Source organism: Athene cunicularia (assembly GCF_003259725.1).
Source record: "Athene cunicularia isolate RWA chromosome 4 unlocalized genomic scaffold, athCun1 chr4_part3, whole genome shotgun sequence".
NCBI classification, from domain to species: domain Eukaryota; kingdom Metazoa; phylum Chordata; class Aves; order Strigiformes; family Strigidae; genus Athene; species Athene cunicularia.
In genome coordinates, this window is record NW_020799100.1 from 15360074 (window position 1) to 15376076 (window position 16003).

Consider the following 16003-nt stretch of genomic DNA (forward strand, 5'->3'; position numbering starts at 1 on the left):
AAGGGAAGGGGGAACGATGTGAATGTCGTCAGGTTTGTCTGGTGTGGTTCAGCACAAACAGGCAGGTTTGTTTAAAAATAGGAGTTGCTACCTGGTAGTACTTTTTCTCATGTCTGCTTTGAAGAAAATACTCCTTTTTTGGCATAATTTTTGCTGTGCTCTCTTCAGTTGGGTTCATTCCATCTCTGCAGGATGCTGACTTGAAACGCATCTCTTCTGTTTGTTTTTTTGTCCTGGAAACTCTGTCTATGAACCTAAAGGTGACACATAATAACAGAGCTGCCAGGAAAAGTGTTAGCTATGGGAGAGGGTGGCTTGGACAGAATGGGAGGCTGGAGATAAATCTGCTCACAAACAAAGTTTTTGTGCTGCGTTTTCCTTGTGTGAAAGAGTCTGCGAGTGCAGCTCCTAGCACTCTGGGGGTAGCAGGGCTTTACTCATCCTGGTGAGTCCTCTGGCTCCCAGTAACAGTGCTTTGCTGTTGTGGGGAGGCAGGGGAACGGCTTTGCTGGCAACTGGCCATCACTGGTTGGGTTTTCCCCCCATGGACCACGCAGAGGCCCTGGGAGGAGCAGACTGGTTCCCCCCCCTCCAGCTGCTCCCTAGGCAGGAACGGTGCTATTGGCTGGACTAATTTATTTTTTTTTTGTGTGTAACGCACCTCCCTGCTATAAGTGGCAAAGCAGCCGCTGTCCCGCCAGCTGGACACCCCAGCCCAGCGCTGCCTCGGCGAGGCTGGGGGCGCAGCGCTGGACCGGAGCGCTGCCCAGGCTCTGTGCCCAGCCGCACGCCGAGCCCATCCCAGCCCATCCCTCCCTCCTCCGGGCAGCAGCCGCCTCGCAAGCAGCTCCCAGGCTCTCCGGCAGCCAGTAAGCACATGCCCCTGCCTCTCTCCCTCTCGAGCATCATCTCCCAGAGCAGGGCAGGGAAGCGTCTCAGCATCCCATGCTTCGCAGATGTTTGGATTTCAGGGCTTGTGCCGGGTCTTCTTCTCTGCCTTGTGACTGCTCTGCTGGGGAAGGGTTTGTGCGAGCAGGGATGGGGGGAACGGGAAGTCTGTGGGTGGGTGATGTACTTCTTGAAACACTCTTTCTAGCAAGCAGTTTGTTCATGGATCACTGAGCCTTAGAAACTGCCTATGTCTCACAGGGTGTTTTGGGGGTGGAATTTATCTAAATTCTTACTTCTCATTTTTCTTGCATCCTCTTTTCTTTCTTTTTTTTTTTTTTGATACATGTATTCCCTCCTGGAAGGTGGTGGCTTTGACAGTAGAGGCAGGCACTAAAGTATAAATATAGCTTTTTTTCTTTGCTTCCCAGCTGAGTGGGTGTTTAGGGAGTGTTTGCAGTGGTACGGAGCCGTGTAAGAGCTGTCAGCTGTGTGTTTTCCTAGGCAGGTGATCAGATGTGCCTGTTTGAAGCGTTTAATGACAGCTGGGGAGGAAAAAGCTAAAAGCAGTGGCTGTTTCCTGGGCTCTCGGGTGATCTGGTGCTCTCAAAGTGAGAGCTGATACTCTCTGGATTGTGGGAGCAGGCTGGCAGTAATAGAATGGAGGCATATGGAAATGCAAGCTTTTACCTAATAATTATCACATCTTCCTCTTTCTTTCTGTATTACGGAGTATCAGGCAGCGTTTCTGACGAGCCGCACTTGCAGCTGTCCCCGTGTGAAAGCAAACACCTTTATACAAATACTGCACCCCTGTATCTATCTAGATTTGTGGAATCATTTGCCTGAGTGAAGCTATTTGCTCATGTGCTTGCAAGATGGGTGTTTCGGTTATTAATCTTTTCTTTAGCGACCAGGCAAAAAGATAAGTTAGTGTGTGACTCTGGTCCAGTTTGTATTGTGTAAGCAGGAGCTGGTCTGTGGTTTAGAAATGGATGTGGCTTCTTTTTAAATCACTGAACTCTAGCACGTGAAAGGGAGGGGAAAAATGAATAAAAATTGAAACAGTACACCTACCAATTAGTCTTTTACCGTGTTTCGAGAGGAAGAGTGTTTTTTAAAAACAGAACTTCCGCAAGGAAACTGATTAAATTCTTAAGCCATGATATAGAAAGCAAATAGCTGAGCAAGCAACCAAATATGGCTTTAAATTTTAAACTTTCTTTTTTTAATGATAAAAGCACTCACTTCAGTGACAACATCCTCCTCTTTCTCCTCCCTGTTCCCCCACCCCCAGCATTCTCGAGTTCTTAATTTCTCCTTAAAGAGCGTGGTATATAAAAAAAAAAAAAATCATTCTTGACTAATACCTGCTAGAAAAATGTGGATTAGGTGTTTTGGAGCTAATATCACAAGTGGGACCCCCGCCCCACCCCAAGAGCTCAATACGAAGTTGATTGCTCAGATTTTGGACTGCAGCTCAGAGGAACCAGTCCAGGGCTGGGGTTTTACAGCTGGTTTCTAACTTGCCCTTCTCTTGGGGAGTTTTAAAGGGAGGAGGTCTGTAGGTCTGGGCTCTTGACGTGTTTCTAACAGAAGTTATTCCTTGCTGTGAGTGATGGCTTGCCTGCATGTATGTTGGTACAATTCTTTGCCTGGATGTAAATAGTGGCAGCTGTTCAAAAGGAGACATTTAGGGTACTCAAACACTTGAAAATAAACACTCTGCAGCCTATCTTGGCTGGCCTTTATTTCGGAAGCAGCCTCTCCATCGAAATGTACCATGAATGGAAAATCCACATATGGTATGAAGCAGCTGGTGGAAGCCCTGTCAGGTCCCTGTTCACATCCATGAATAGAGGAGCAATGCTATAGGATGTGCTTTGTCTCTGATCTAAGCCAATATCTCATGAATATGACTTACGGTTTACACCCTTTGCACTAGAATATAACAAAAGCTTTAAGTAACTGCCTTCCTTGCCCCCAAGAAGCAATTTATTTCTTTTTGTGTAATACCTATGTGAAAAGAAGGCAGTTCTATGTTATAGGATATACCATGGTGCTTTCTGTGCTTAGTGCATGCTGATGGAAGCTTGTGCTCCTTTGCGGTGGTTTGGGTACCACGGCTGTCATCACCTTCCATCTTGGAAATACATACTCAGTGCATGCAGCTGCTAGCACTGGGTGGGAGCTGGGGCATGGCTAAAACTTCCAGTGCCTCAGTGGAGAAAACTAATTATGTGAGCCAGGAATATTACTATCCTCTCACCACTAGCCTGTGTGAATGATGTCCTTTTAGGTTTATTCCGTCTCCAGGGGATGCGCTAGGGGGATTTAGGTGTCAATTCCTTAAATAACCTTGGAAAATTCCTCTGATCTTTGCTGATGAGGTGATCCAGTCCAGCCTATGTTTAGCACTTTCCCTTTTTGTGGTGCTGCTTAGACCTGAAGTCCCAGTGCATTGGGTGCAGCAAGGAAAACCTCGCTACCAGCAATGCTCAAAGTTTGCTCAGGCTTTGGGTGTGCTCCTAAACCAGAGCAGCTTCCTGCAGAGCAGTGAGCAAGTTCTGGCTGGCTGGTGCTAGGCTTCCTCTGGGGTCACACTGAGGTGCAGGTGTCATCAGAGGGTGTGTGGGGGGCTGAGCCATGCAGGCAGTGCCTGCCTCACCCCCTCTCGGGGTCCCCAGCCATCGTCACCTTGCGCTCTGCGTGTAGGAGGGCGAAGGTAGCAAAGCTGAGATTTCAGATGCGATTCTGTAACTTCAGATATGTGGAATCACTTTTGCTTGAAAAGGTAGTGGAAATAACGTCTTTACAATAAATCTTCCCATACCTGACCTGTAACTTTAATAATAAAAAATGCGTTGTAAGTCAAAATACTTCTTTGTGATTCATTGGGATCTCTTTTTTTTGTATTTCTCTATTACAGAAGATGCAGACAGGGAGATTAACAAAGCAGAAACGTCTGAGATCAGTCGTTTCATGTCTGATTTTTGGCAGAGGGAGTGTAGGAGGAAGAAAGAGACCTCATGTTTCATTTAGATACCCTGATTTGGAGAGGAGTTTTCAGCAGATGGCTCTTGAGACACAAGGACTCCAAAGGATTAAATGCTCTTTAGATAAACGCATGCTTCCACTTCTGCAGCATGGTTTTATAAGGACTGTGCCATATATTTTGGCTCTATTTTTTTCATTCTTGGGTCCAGTAAAAACCCTGTTTGCAGCCACTTGTAGGAGCAAAGGCACTGAGGCTTCCCTGGGGTTCAGAAATGGGATATGGCCTAGTGCGTTTCGACTCCCTGACGTGCTTTGACTGGAGCTTTTTGTAGATGGGCAGCCCACAGCCGGCTCTAGGGATGTCACTTCAGCTGGCTTCTGTGGGAATGAATCAGAGCTGAGAGGCCACGGCTGGTCTGTGGTGAGTGTTTCACCCTCCTGACCCCCACCTGTGTCCAAAGGGAGCCTGCAGACTCAGCAAAAATACTGTGGAAACTTGGGCTCTGAAATGTGTAAATTGGTGGAATAAAGTCCCTTAAAGAAGGATTATGAGGTGCATGGTGCAGAGAAACAGTCCTGTGGTGCCTAGAGGCAGTCACAAATTTGGGCTCAGTTGAGGTCTACATGCTGGGAGGGAGCCCCGCAAAGCAAGCAGCGTGCAACGCGGGGAAGGGTGGCAGGAAAACAGAGCCCTGTTCCAGCTTCTTACCCGCAGTCCCAGGGGATGCAGGTGCTGTGCTACCACATGCTCACCCTCCCCAGGCCCGTGGCCAAAAATCTCCTACCAGAGAATGACTCATTGTGCTGCTCCAAGTTTTTCCCGCAAAGGCTTTGCTCTGCTCCAAGCTGGTATGTGGAAAGCCACAAGAAAGCCGCCTTGGCGGGGCAGCGTTCACCCTCCCTGTGCATCCCTGCTGCACGTACTGAAGCAGGATTTGGCCCCTGATACTCTGATTTGGGTGTGTGTGGTGCCAAGAATGCTGCCAGAGCAAACTCCCGCTGTTAGAGCAAGAGAGCACGGTGTTGTCTGGGGGAACGGATGGATGCTCTTGTGCTTCTCCCAACTTTTTAATCTCCCTCTTCAGAGATGGCAAATAGGGTTTGTGTCCCATGGCAAGACAGGACTAAAATGACATTTAGGGCTGTTCAAAATCAGGGCAAAGACTGCATTATAGCCATGCTGGAATGGGATAGGCAAGGTTCTGAGGAAGCACTTTTTCAAAAAGGCCAAATTAAAGAGTGCCCTGTAAAAGGCTGGAGAGGACAGGGTTCCCGACAGCGATGGAGCTGCAGCCCAGGGTGGAAGGGCTGGTATTTTGCTGTGCGCCTGACTGGAAACTTTAAGGCAGAGTTACAATTTTGGTTTGGATGCTGTTACAGAATTGCATTATTTTTGTAAATAGGAAATTCAAAACCTCTTGACTTCAGATTGGGGTTTTTGGAAGACCTACTCATTCTGTAGATGTGCCTGATCTTTTTTTGTTGCTTGAGGTGACCCTAGGGATTGATGTAGCTTGGGATGCATCCCTCTCTTCCATCCTGCTTGGCAGAGCTGGCTGTTTGGCACGTGAGTAGGCAGTCAACAGCCGTTAACGGTGATGGATTAAAAGTGCTTGGATACGGCTGCACTTGTGATCTGTTGGGATCAAATACAGAGTACCAGTTGTCACCCAGACCTCTAATGAAGAACAGGAGAAAACTATTCCTGCTGGGAGAAAGCACTGCAGGGCAGCTTTTTGGCTTAAGACCCTGGGGAGGGGAAATCAGAGGAGAGCGAGAAAGAGGAGACTAAAATCTACCTCACAGGAGGCAACCTGACAGGTATAGCTTGGACCAGAAGGTTTCAGAGTCGGTCTATTTGTTGAACTGCAGAGCTACAGAGAAATGGGTCTGTTCTGACGTCTCTTCTGTGAAGTAGATGGGGAGGAAGAACAGGAGAAATAACTAAAAAAAAAAATAGAAAAGCTTTCCCTCCTGGAAAATCCTCCCGCTTGTCTTCCAGACATCAGAGACCTTCATGCTTTATGATGTCTTGAGATAGGGGGAGCTTCAAATCAAATGATGGCTGTCTCCAGTGGTGTCTGTCTACTGAAATGATGGTTTAAGAGACCCTTGTTAACCAGCAATTGCATGTGCTAGATACGCTGAGGGACTCCTGTTGGAAGGCACAGTTGGTACAGAGATCTATAATCTGCCTATTTTTCTTCAAGCTAGCTTTAATGCTGAAGCAGCTGCCCCAGTATGTGAGGATTCTTGTGTTACACCAGTGTCTAAGCAGCAGAGGACTTAAAGGTTCTGGCAGAGCAAGAATTGCTCTCCACTGTTTTGCTTGGCCAGAGACAGTGAAAAATCCACTCAATCCTCCAAAACTGTCTTATGAACCAGTGTGCTGGATGAGCCTTTCTTCCTTTGCTAAGAAAAACAGAAGTGGTTCATCACACTAGACCCATGGCTGCTCCAGCCCACAGTGGTTGCTAGTTTGGCTTTCCTGCAGAGAATTGGCTCCTAGCTCTTCCCCAACGCCTTCATTTGGGAATATTCATTCTTCATGTGCTTCCAGTGGTCTCTGACCAAAGATCCCCTTAAGGGTAACTATGAAACCACCCTAAATATAGCTTCCCCCACTCCTGATAGGATGCTGGGGTGGGAGAAAATAATGTACTTTCTGTTGAAGAAATGCCCCGAGTTGTGGGAACCATTCTGACTTGGCAGGCTACTTGCAAGGCATTTGCTATTTGTTTAACTTGGGACTGGCTGCCCCTGGCAGTTACCATCACCCGCCTTTCTTATCTGCTCTTTTCTATAATAAACATTAGAGCAAAGGTTTGGAATTAGTCACTCCTGAGGCACTGCCTGCCTGCCTTTCCAGCTCCTGTCTTTATCATCTCATTTTTGGACTCTCAAGCCTTTTCCACTTTGTCCTGTGCCACTTGGTTTGCCCCTCTTCTCATTGATCCAACATAGCAAAGAACTCTCTAAAATATCCCATAGGTGTGTCATCCCCAGGACTGCCTCATCCCAGAAGACATGTGGCCCTGGGATAGCTGTGTGTACTCGTGCTGCTGCTGGGTACCACAGAGATTTTTCTAGCATGATTTACCTAATCCAGTGGACAGGCTGGATGAGTTGTTCTGGCTGACATCTGTTCAGACAGACAGCCCATGGAGGCAGGTTAGGATCCTGAAAGCATCCTGGGGGCCTGGCACTGTGTCCTGCTCTTTAGTACAGTGCTAACTGCAGGGCCATCGGTGCTTCGAGGGGATGCAAACACAGACAGCACCTCCAGAAGCACAGGGGAATGTGGTCCTTGTTTAGAGATTTGAGTAATTCCTACTGATTTGCTTCCACTTAAAAATTCCCTGATGGTCTCTAAGCTGTCTTGACACAGTCTTGCTTCCGACAGTACCGTAGGAGAGGCAGCAATGAGTAGTCCAGGGTGCAAGAATCTCTCTCTGGTCACATCTCACTTTAAAAATGCACAGAGCTATATATTTCAGTCAACGCATGCAAACACTGTTTCCTCTGTCTACCCTTGCTCTGCCCATTGAAAGCCGCTCTGGGACAGCCTGCAAGGTAAATGCCACTTGATGTATTTCAGTGCTGCCTCTGGAAATGGCCCCAGTGGCAGCATCGGAGCAGGATGGGAGATCAGCCCACATTCACCCCGCGGCAGCACAAAGGCACTCAGCGGGGATGCAAATCTCTTTAGTTCTGTCCAGATTTGCTTTGTTGGATGCATGAGCATGTCGTCCGCCTCTTGCCATAATCTTCCTTTATCTCTTATACCCCCTATCACTGTAATGATTTTTAGCTGAACATGGAAACTTTGATAGGATGGGTTTCCTGCAGAGTGGGTAGGGGATACAATCCACCTGCTTTCATTTTAGAAGGCTGGACAGGGGGCTTAGCCACAAATGGTGTGTCTTGACCAACATTTCATTTTGCTGGATTGAGCTGGTCAGGGTAGAGTTGTTCTTTCTTGTAAAAACACATACCCTTTGTTAAACGTAAGAGGTGATTTGGACAACTTCTGTATTTTGGGTCAGGTTTAGGTGTGACAGAAAAACGGACGCTGCTAATCTTTTTCAAGCGCTCTATAGTTGCAGATAAGAGCAGGTAAATACCCTGGGGTTAGTCCTGCTTCCCTGGCTTCTCAGTGCCCTTTGTGCTGATGCAGGTGGTGATGAATGGGAGGAAATTCCTGCCCAAGAGCATAAACAGGCACCAAGTCCTGTAACTGTCCTGTGTCCTCATAGTCCTGACATGTGAAATGAAGCTGGTGATGGCTGGTCTTAGTGAATATGCTAGTGTCAGACCCTCCCAATACCTGTTTTGAGGAAAGGTTTTGGGATTTCTGGCTGGAGAGGATTGCACAGGACAGCTCGCTGGTTACTCTGATGTGCTGGAGGAGGCTGTAACACCTGCCTGGTGTCTGGGATGGCTGGGGGCTGCCATGCAGGGTCGCCTGCGGTTTGTGTGAATAAAGGCCATGCCTCACACCTCAGTTCCGTGTCGCTGGGGTCAGGCCCAAAGTCAGCTTTCCCTCTGACCTCCAGTGCTAACACAGCCCGCCTCCATAGCAATGGCTGTTCTCCCTGATTTTGTACCCCAGGCTGTGTTGGTGCTATAATGTGGTGAAGCTCTCTGTGTACTTCACTAGACACTGAAACAAACAACCAATAAATCTGTTACAAACCAATGAGTAATTTGTTTTGGTTACCAGGGAGATTGCCAAGTGCAAATTCAACCTGAAATAGTGATGAGCTCATCCTCTGAGCATCGTCGCTGCCTGAGCTGGAGCAGCCGGATGGAAAGGGAGCCAGAGCCAGTAACGCTGTCTGCTCCACTGACATTTGGATGCTGTGTGAGCTGTTTTGCCAGAGAGCTTTTGCCTTGTAAACGAGATCAGGCAGGGGATGGTGCATGAGGCTGTTTGCTGAGCGTGGGCTTTTACAATTCCTGGAAGTGTGGCGGTGACATTCCTGGTGGGACCATGGGCTGGAGAGCCCTGGGGGCAGGATAAGGTGCTGGCCTCCTTTGACATCTCCCCTGTCTTGGAAACCTCTCCCCGTGCAAGGATTGTGGGAACAACTGAGATACTTGACTTGTTGATAAGGGCTAGTTGTAAACAGCTAGTTAGTATCTGATGGGTAGAGCCTCTCCCCTGCTTCTGTTCCAGGGGCTGGAGCGAGGACTTGGGAAAACCTCACCCTCTTCTGCAACATACCTGGGGCAGGAGCTTGAAAATGTGGGCTCTGCCATTATTTCACCCTGAAATGTCCCCAGTTTAAGTAGACCAGGACTTGACTTTTGAAGGGATGATGCTAGTGGCAGGGTTTGGCAGCTTTCTGTGTCTGCCTGTCCGCACAGTTTCTCCCAGGAGTCAGCCCACCAGTGACACTAGGTGTCAGGACCTGAGCTTGGGCAGTCCCTGGGGTCAGCTCCTGCCAGGGCACCACAGTGTCTGAGAGCAGCTGCTGCAGAGAGATGGCTTTCTTGCGTTCTGCTGCAGAGCTGAGACCTGGGTGATGGAGGCTGGGGTTGGTTGGGCTCTCGCAGGGCTGCGGGTGCCAGTCAGAAAGGCAGGACAAGGAGGCTGTGCTGCACTTGGTCTCTGACGGACCAGCTGGAAAGGGTCCAGGCGGGGCTCTGGTAGCAACCTGCACTTTTCCTCTGCTAAAGCAGAGGCATTTCCAGATGTACTCCCATTCAATGAATTTGTATTTTCTGAAGGAATACAATTTTTAACTAAAGAAGTCTGTCTGTAGGAAGAAGTACTGCCTGTCCCTCTGAATGCTGCAGGGGAGATGCTGACAAAGGTGTGGCAGTGCTCTCTGCTGCTCCCTCTTCTTGGATTTTGCTCCCTATTTCTGAGTTATCAAATGCATGAAATAATGCAGAAGTACATCAGTGTATTGCCTGGCAGTTGTCTTGATGAAGCAATGCATAAGCCACTTACCAGAGGCACAGTGATGAACCTACTCACATGGTTCAATAACACAATCTTTTTTTGGATTAACCTCACGGCTTTCTGGAGCAAGGGTTGGAGGTTGCATCTGTAGAAAGGGCGTTGGTTTCAGCAGGGGTGGTTTTTTGTATTTTAGTATAATTTTACAAGCATGGAGTGATCTGTCTCTGTTCTTACAAGTCCTTTCCAGGCCTGTGGGTGGATTTCTTCCAGCTCTGTTCTGGAGCCATGTGGGAAACGCTTTGGTGACATGACCAGGTCCCTCAGCATCACGGGCAGCTCTGTCGCAGCCACCAGTGCATTCAGCCACTGGCTCTGGGGAAGGACTTCATGAAATTCTGATATTCAGGGCAGGCTGGGGTTTGAAAGAAGGTGTTTTTAATGTGAGGAGTTATAACTGAGATTTGGGTGAAAGAGGCATGAATTCACCCACATGCATCTGCCTTTTGTAGGCTGGCGGAGAGTCAGTGGTGGTCTCAGGGGTGTGCCTGGGCCATCTCAGCGGTTGCTTTGAGTCCACATGACTCTGCTGTGTAGCGCAGCTCCTTCCACTGTGTCCCCCATATTGCCCATAATGGAGTTGGCAGGCAGCTAACAAACTGCTCCGTGGCATTTTATCGTTTGCTTTCAGCAGCTCTTTGGAGATGAGGCACAGCACGTCTAACGTGTGCGTGAATAGTTTGCATGTGGTGTTTTCTGTTCCTTTATGTCACCTCTTTATTATGGGGCTGAGCACAGTGGGTGTGTTTGGCAGTGGGACAGGCATCCCTGCAGACCTGCACTGTCTCTCTTCCCCGCGTCCCCACCCCAGTGTTTCACCTACTTGGTATCAAGGCATGTTTGCTTTTTGGCTGTCTCTGGGCAACTAAAACACTGCTGTACTTTGCAGATCTTGGGCTTGGCCAGGACAGAGTGTAATCTTGCTCAACATTGGCATAAAGCAGGCAAGGCTTGCTACTGGGCTTGCTCTAGCACAGCTGAGAAGACCATTTGGCTCAAGAGGTGTAACTTTATCAGTAGAACAATAGAGTCCTTGCTATTGCAGGAAAAGTCCTCGATGGTTTGGAAGCCTCACCCTTTTCCCATGGTCCTGCAGCATTCCCAGCGGGACATGGATGCTCATGGGCTCCCATGGAATGCAGCTGCACAAGCTGGTTTTAAAAGAAAGCAAACCACTGTTTCACATCTGCTTTAGCTTTTTGACAGTTTTCCCTGGCACTTGTGTGCAATTAGCTCTGCTTTTTTGTCACATGGAGCCGATCCTCTAACAGTGTGATTTGAACAGTAGTTTGACAGCTAGCAGCAGTTGTATCGAGGCCTGTTTCTCTTTGCAGACTGTGTTACTCGTTGTTCCTGAATTTATTGTCTCACTGCTACTTGAAAAAGAAAACAAAATAATTTTTGGGGGCCTGGATCCAGACACAGAGCAGAGGATGGCTTAATCAAACACATAAGTGGTTGTACCAACTCCAGTTGGTTTATTTCAGTGTTTAAAATCAGTCACTCTTCTAAGTATCTTATTTTTCTTATTCCAAGCTTTGTGTTTAATAAATATAACAGCCCATAGACTTTGCCCGTTGTTCCAGGAGTGAGCACTGATAGAAATGGTGTAATGTGCAGTGCTGCTGAGGAGACCCTCAATGGGAGTATGAGAGGTGAGAGAGGACCTTCTCTTGCCTCCAAGCTCCCTGGCCTGTCCCTATGGAGGTGGAAGATGAAGGTATTTGCTGGTTCAGCAAATGGGAGGCAAATTCAATTTAGCAGCTTAAAGAACCTTGCCTCTCCATATGGCTTTGGGCTGAACTGTCTCTTGCCAAGTACTAGTCTACTAATCTTAATATTTCCAAAGACACAAAAGCAACTGAAATTTTGCTCACTTACTCAAAAAACTAGAGTGGGAGGGTGTTTTGGCGAGGAGAATTCCCCTGCCGCCCACCTCTGAAAGAGCCTTCATCCTGCAGATCAGGACATTCAGCAGGGATGCTGCGAACCAGGGCTGGGCTCCTGTCCATGGGCTGAGAGCTATTCTGGGCTGGGTCTCTCTGGTTTGGGCTGAAATTAAATCTTAACTTTGATGAAAGATTTAAAGATGTTTGTTCTGTTTTTTGGTGGTGTTTTTTTTTGTTAGTGTTTTTTTTTTTTTAATAAAATGAGAATCCATGCTTTCGAACTCATCCCATGGAGAATGCTTTTTAGTGTAGACCTTGCCTAGCTCTGATCTGACATGATTTCCAGGGAGACCTGGGATCCTTATCACTTTATGAAAAATCAGATTTACATTCCTGTATCACACAGACACTTTGAAAATATTATCCCCGACTCCAGAGAAATGGCTCATACATTTTAATGCCATTACTAGAAATTGAATTGACAACACTTACCCTCAGTGGAAATTGCTTTGCAGCTTGGGGGGAAAAATATGCAGAAAGCACTGGTGGAGACTTCAAAAAGCTCTTGTCACCCTGAGATGTGTGTGCTTTTGGTGCGGTGTTTCTGCCAAATGAAAAGAGTAAGGTTTGATACACACCAGAGAAAGGGGAAAGCACAAGTCGGGGCCAGTGGCACAGGGTGAGACAGCAGTGGAGCTCCAAGCATCAAAATATCTTCTGGACTGAAATGCAGAGCACATCCAGGCCTTTCACAGTGCTGACGAAATATGGGCTGCTCTGGACTCATGTGTCCCAGGATGTTGTGGAGATGTTGCACATAGATGCTTTATTTGCTGTCTTGATAAGCATAGAGAAATTAAGCTGTATGAGTGCTGGCTTAAACTGGCATATGAGTGTAGTGCTGTTGGGGTGCTCAGACTGGTGAAAGATGCCCTTGGGAGGAGAAGCAGCAAGGAACTACAACAAAAAACCCCTCACAAATCAGGTTCCTTTTATTTATTTATATATATATATATATATGATTTTAATTTTATTTTTAAAATTTTTTTCATGGTAAATGAACTTGAACCAGCTGATCTCTGTTCCTCTCGGGGTAGCTGGCATCTGAGGAAGACTTCATGTTTGGCTGCAGTGCATCGAGGCTCTGGAGTTGCTGAGCTGGGAGTCCCTTACTCCTAAGCATGGTGGAAGAGGGACACAGTTGGTAAAATACCCCCTTTATTAAGGCTTCAGGCTCTTCTGGTAGCTGGGCTGACTTCTCTGGTTTTGCCTTAGTCCTTAATCTCTTGGAGGTCAGTTTGGGAAAAGAGCAGCCAAGGCAAGTTCAGTAGGATCAGTGAGTGGTGTCCTAGTCTGGCAAAGGTTCCAACTTCCCCACAAAAGGAGAGAGGCAAGAGCCTGGCTGAGCAGTGCAATGTGTGGCTGTTAAATGAACAGGGCTTTATCGAGATGCCTGATGGGCCGCTTTGAAAAATATAACATGAATGGCGGCTGAAGTCAACTCTGGCCACAAACTAAGCCTGGGCAAAGGGAAAAGTTAAATGACATTCGTTACAGCAGATTAAATGTGTTGTAATGCAGGATCAGAGCAAGCTGCCTTAGAAGGCTGCACCATGACTTGGTCTTGCAAGCGGGCAGGTGCCTGCGGGCCTCCTCACCCCCCTCCAGTGGGTGTCTTCTCCTTGGCTTGTCCTGCAGCACGTCTGCTGGCACAGCCAGCAAGCGCCCATGTGATGCGGTGCCAAAAAAGCAGTTGTGAATTTGAAGCCACACCAAGGTGAAGTGTTTTCACTCCTCCTGCCCTTGTTTCTGGTGCAGCATGGCCCAGCCTGGCTGAGCCTTCATTGTGTCAAGGCTCAAGGAAGCTGACCCCTTCTTCCATTTTAAAATGTACTTATCTGAAGTTGAAAGTTATATCAAACCCTCCCAAAGCAGAGGTTTCTGAGAATAACTTCTGTGACTAATCCAAACCCATAGGCCTCACTGGAAGGGACTTTGCAGCTTTGTTTTTCCTTCTAAAGAATGCCCAGCATATGTCCTGACAATTAGTCAGAGTGCCCAAAAATACCCGTCAACCCTGCAAGCTGATCTCCTTCAGCTCTTGGAGCAGAGACAGACACAGGGTTATGCACTGCCGGGCTTTGGGAAAGGTTATTTTTAAAATGGCCACATAACAAGGGTGATTTGGCCCTTTCAGGCACCAGCGCTGTCTAACAACTGGAAGTGCAGGTAGCCAAATGCTAATCTTGCTCGAGGCGACTGTCCTGTGCCCAGGGTAATGGGCTGGTTGTCCTGCTAAACCCATACACCAGGGCTGGCTCCTGTCAGCTCTGAATCAGTGCTCAGGGAATGGCCGTGGGGCCTGTGCCAAGTTCAGGCGGTGCTTTGATGGTGTGCTGGATGCTAGGAAATCTTCCCAACCAGCATGCCAGTGCTCCGAAGGGCATGTCCTCCTCATTGAGGCAGTGGCTTGTCTTCGTCCTTAGTCAGGCAGTGTGATTCTGCCCGGCCCTTTTCTGAGAAGCTTTTGCTTTAACCTCTGACCACCTGAGCTGAAGTTGTCTATCCTCAGAGTCTCCCACGTGCTGCATTTCTGGAGAATGTTTTGCCAGAATCACAGTCCATTCACAAACAGCCCTTTTCTTCTCCCCTGAAAATAAAGGGGAAGCACCAAGGCTCCTTGGTCCTGCAAAGTGATGCTTGTGTGGGGTTTTGGCTTGGCCCACTGTGCTGTGGGGGTAGAGGAAGGAGGTCTGCAGGACTGACTGCCCAGCAGCTTCCCAAGAACATGATGTTTTTTGCTAGAAAACATCATGCCAAAAGAATTTCCAGCCTTTGGAAGAAGAGCTTGGGCATGGGCTGCGGTGCCCACCTTACAAGTCTTCCTTGCTATCAGGTCCTGTTGAACACACGCAGGAGGATTTTGGGGCTACTGGAAACCCACGTGGGGGATGCTGGAGAGCGTGTGTGTTGTAGCTGATGTTTGGGTAGCTGCGAATTTCTGACTTGTGGCGGGTAGATTTCCAGGGAAGGTGAATGACCCAGCTTTCAAGCAGTGATGCAAACTAATAGGCGAACTTCCTTCTGTGCTCTCCGCAGTGAGCTGTTTAACTTCACTGGGGGAGAGCGTTGCTCACCCAGCTGCCGTGCCTGTGAGAAGTAATTGAAAGCAATTAGGAGCACAGAGATCATAATGGAGGTTGTGAAATATTATTTCAGTGATGGCTCACTAACAACTTGGTGAAGCCTCGACATGAGCATTTATTGTGTGGGTATGGGAGGATTATATTGCTGTGAGTGTTCATCAGACCTCATCTTTCCTGGAAAAGGCTGCTGTGCTGCATGGCTGGGATCAGCGTGGTATTTATTTGACAGGGACTTAAGTTACTTTTCTCAGCTCTGAAGCTGGGGCTAAGCCATGGGGAAAAAGCTGTGCCTGGCAAACCTTTGTCTCACATTTGAATCCCCTGGTCATTCCTCCTCCACATGACTGCATCTAAACTTGAACAAAGAAAGATCCCTGCAGTTGGCCAAGATCACTCTTAAAGAGCAACACTGCCCTAAGCATGAAGCTTTGGGGTTATAACCTGGAGTAATAACTGAATTGTGGTGCAGCTTGCTTGGCCCCAGGGAGTACTCCTCCGAGGACCACATCAGCCCTGGTAAAAGATGTAGTGAGCAGAAGCTACAGAGCTTCTTGCAGGGGCCTGGCCAGCGTGGATGAGAGCGTGGCACTGCCGGGGCCCTGACATGCCAACCTGGAGACCATTGCCATGGTCTGATGACCACGCCAAGACCATGCAGGCTGCTTCTCCCGTGCCTGCTGGCTCCTCTTCCCTGGTAAATGTTGCACGCCTTATTTCTGCACCCTTGGCTGCTTTTGTGGTAAATGAACTTGCAAGAACCAGCTGATTTCTGCTCCTCTCAGGGCAGATGACTCCTGAGGAGGACTTCATGAGGTGCATTGCGGCTGCTTTGCTCAAACCAGGCACTGCTGGGTGGACCTGTGCACGACGCAGCTGTAAGACTGCTGGGGAGGAAGAGGTGAATGCTGTGTTTGAGGCTTTTTAGCCTAGTAATGGGCTTGATGCTCCTAGAGGGCATCTGAATCAGACCAGTCTTGGCAGTGCATGTGGATCTTTCTCTCAAGAGGAGCAAAAGAGGTCTTTGTGTCCACTTAGGGCTGGCTGATGTCCAGACACATTCAGACCTGTTGCTTTCACCTTGCAGTTCATGCAAGGAGGTTGAGGGCAGCCCGCTG

General features: G+C 48.2%; 1 protein-coding gene across 1 annotated transcript in view; it reads left to right on the forward strand.

The window, feature by feature from the left end:
* The first annotated feature begins 719 nt into the window (after nt 1-719).
* FHL1 (four and a half LIM domains 1) overlaps nt 720-16003 on the forward strand; it is a 33634-nt gene continuing 18350 nt past the window's right edge. Inside the window, exon 1 of the mRNA XM_026848742.1 lies at nt 720-869. The gene's annotated coding sequence lies outside the window, so the exon portion shown is untranslated. The remainder of the gene's footprint in view (nt 870-16003) is intronic.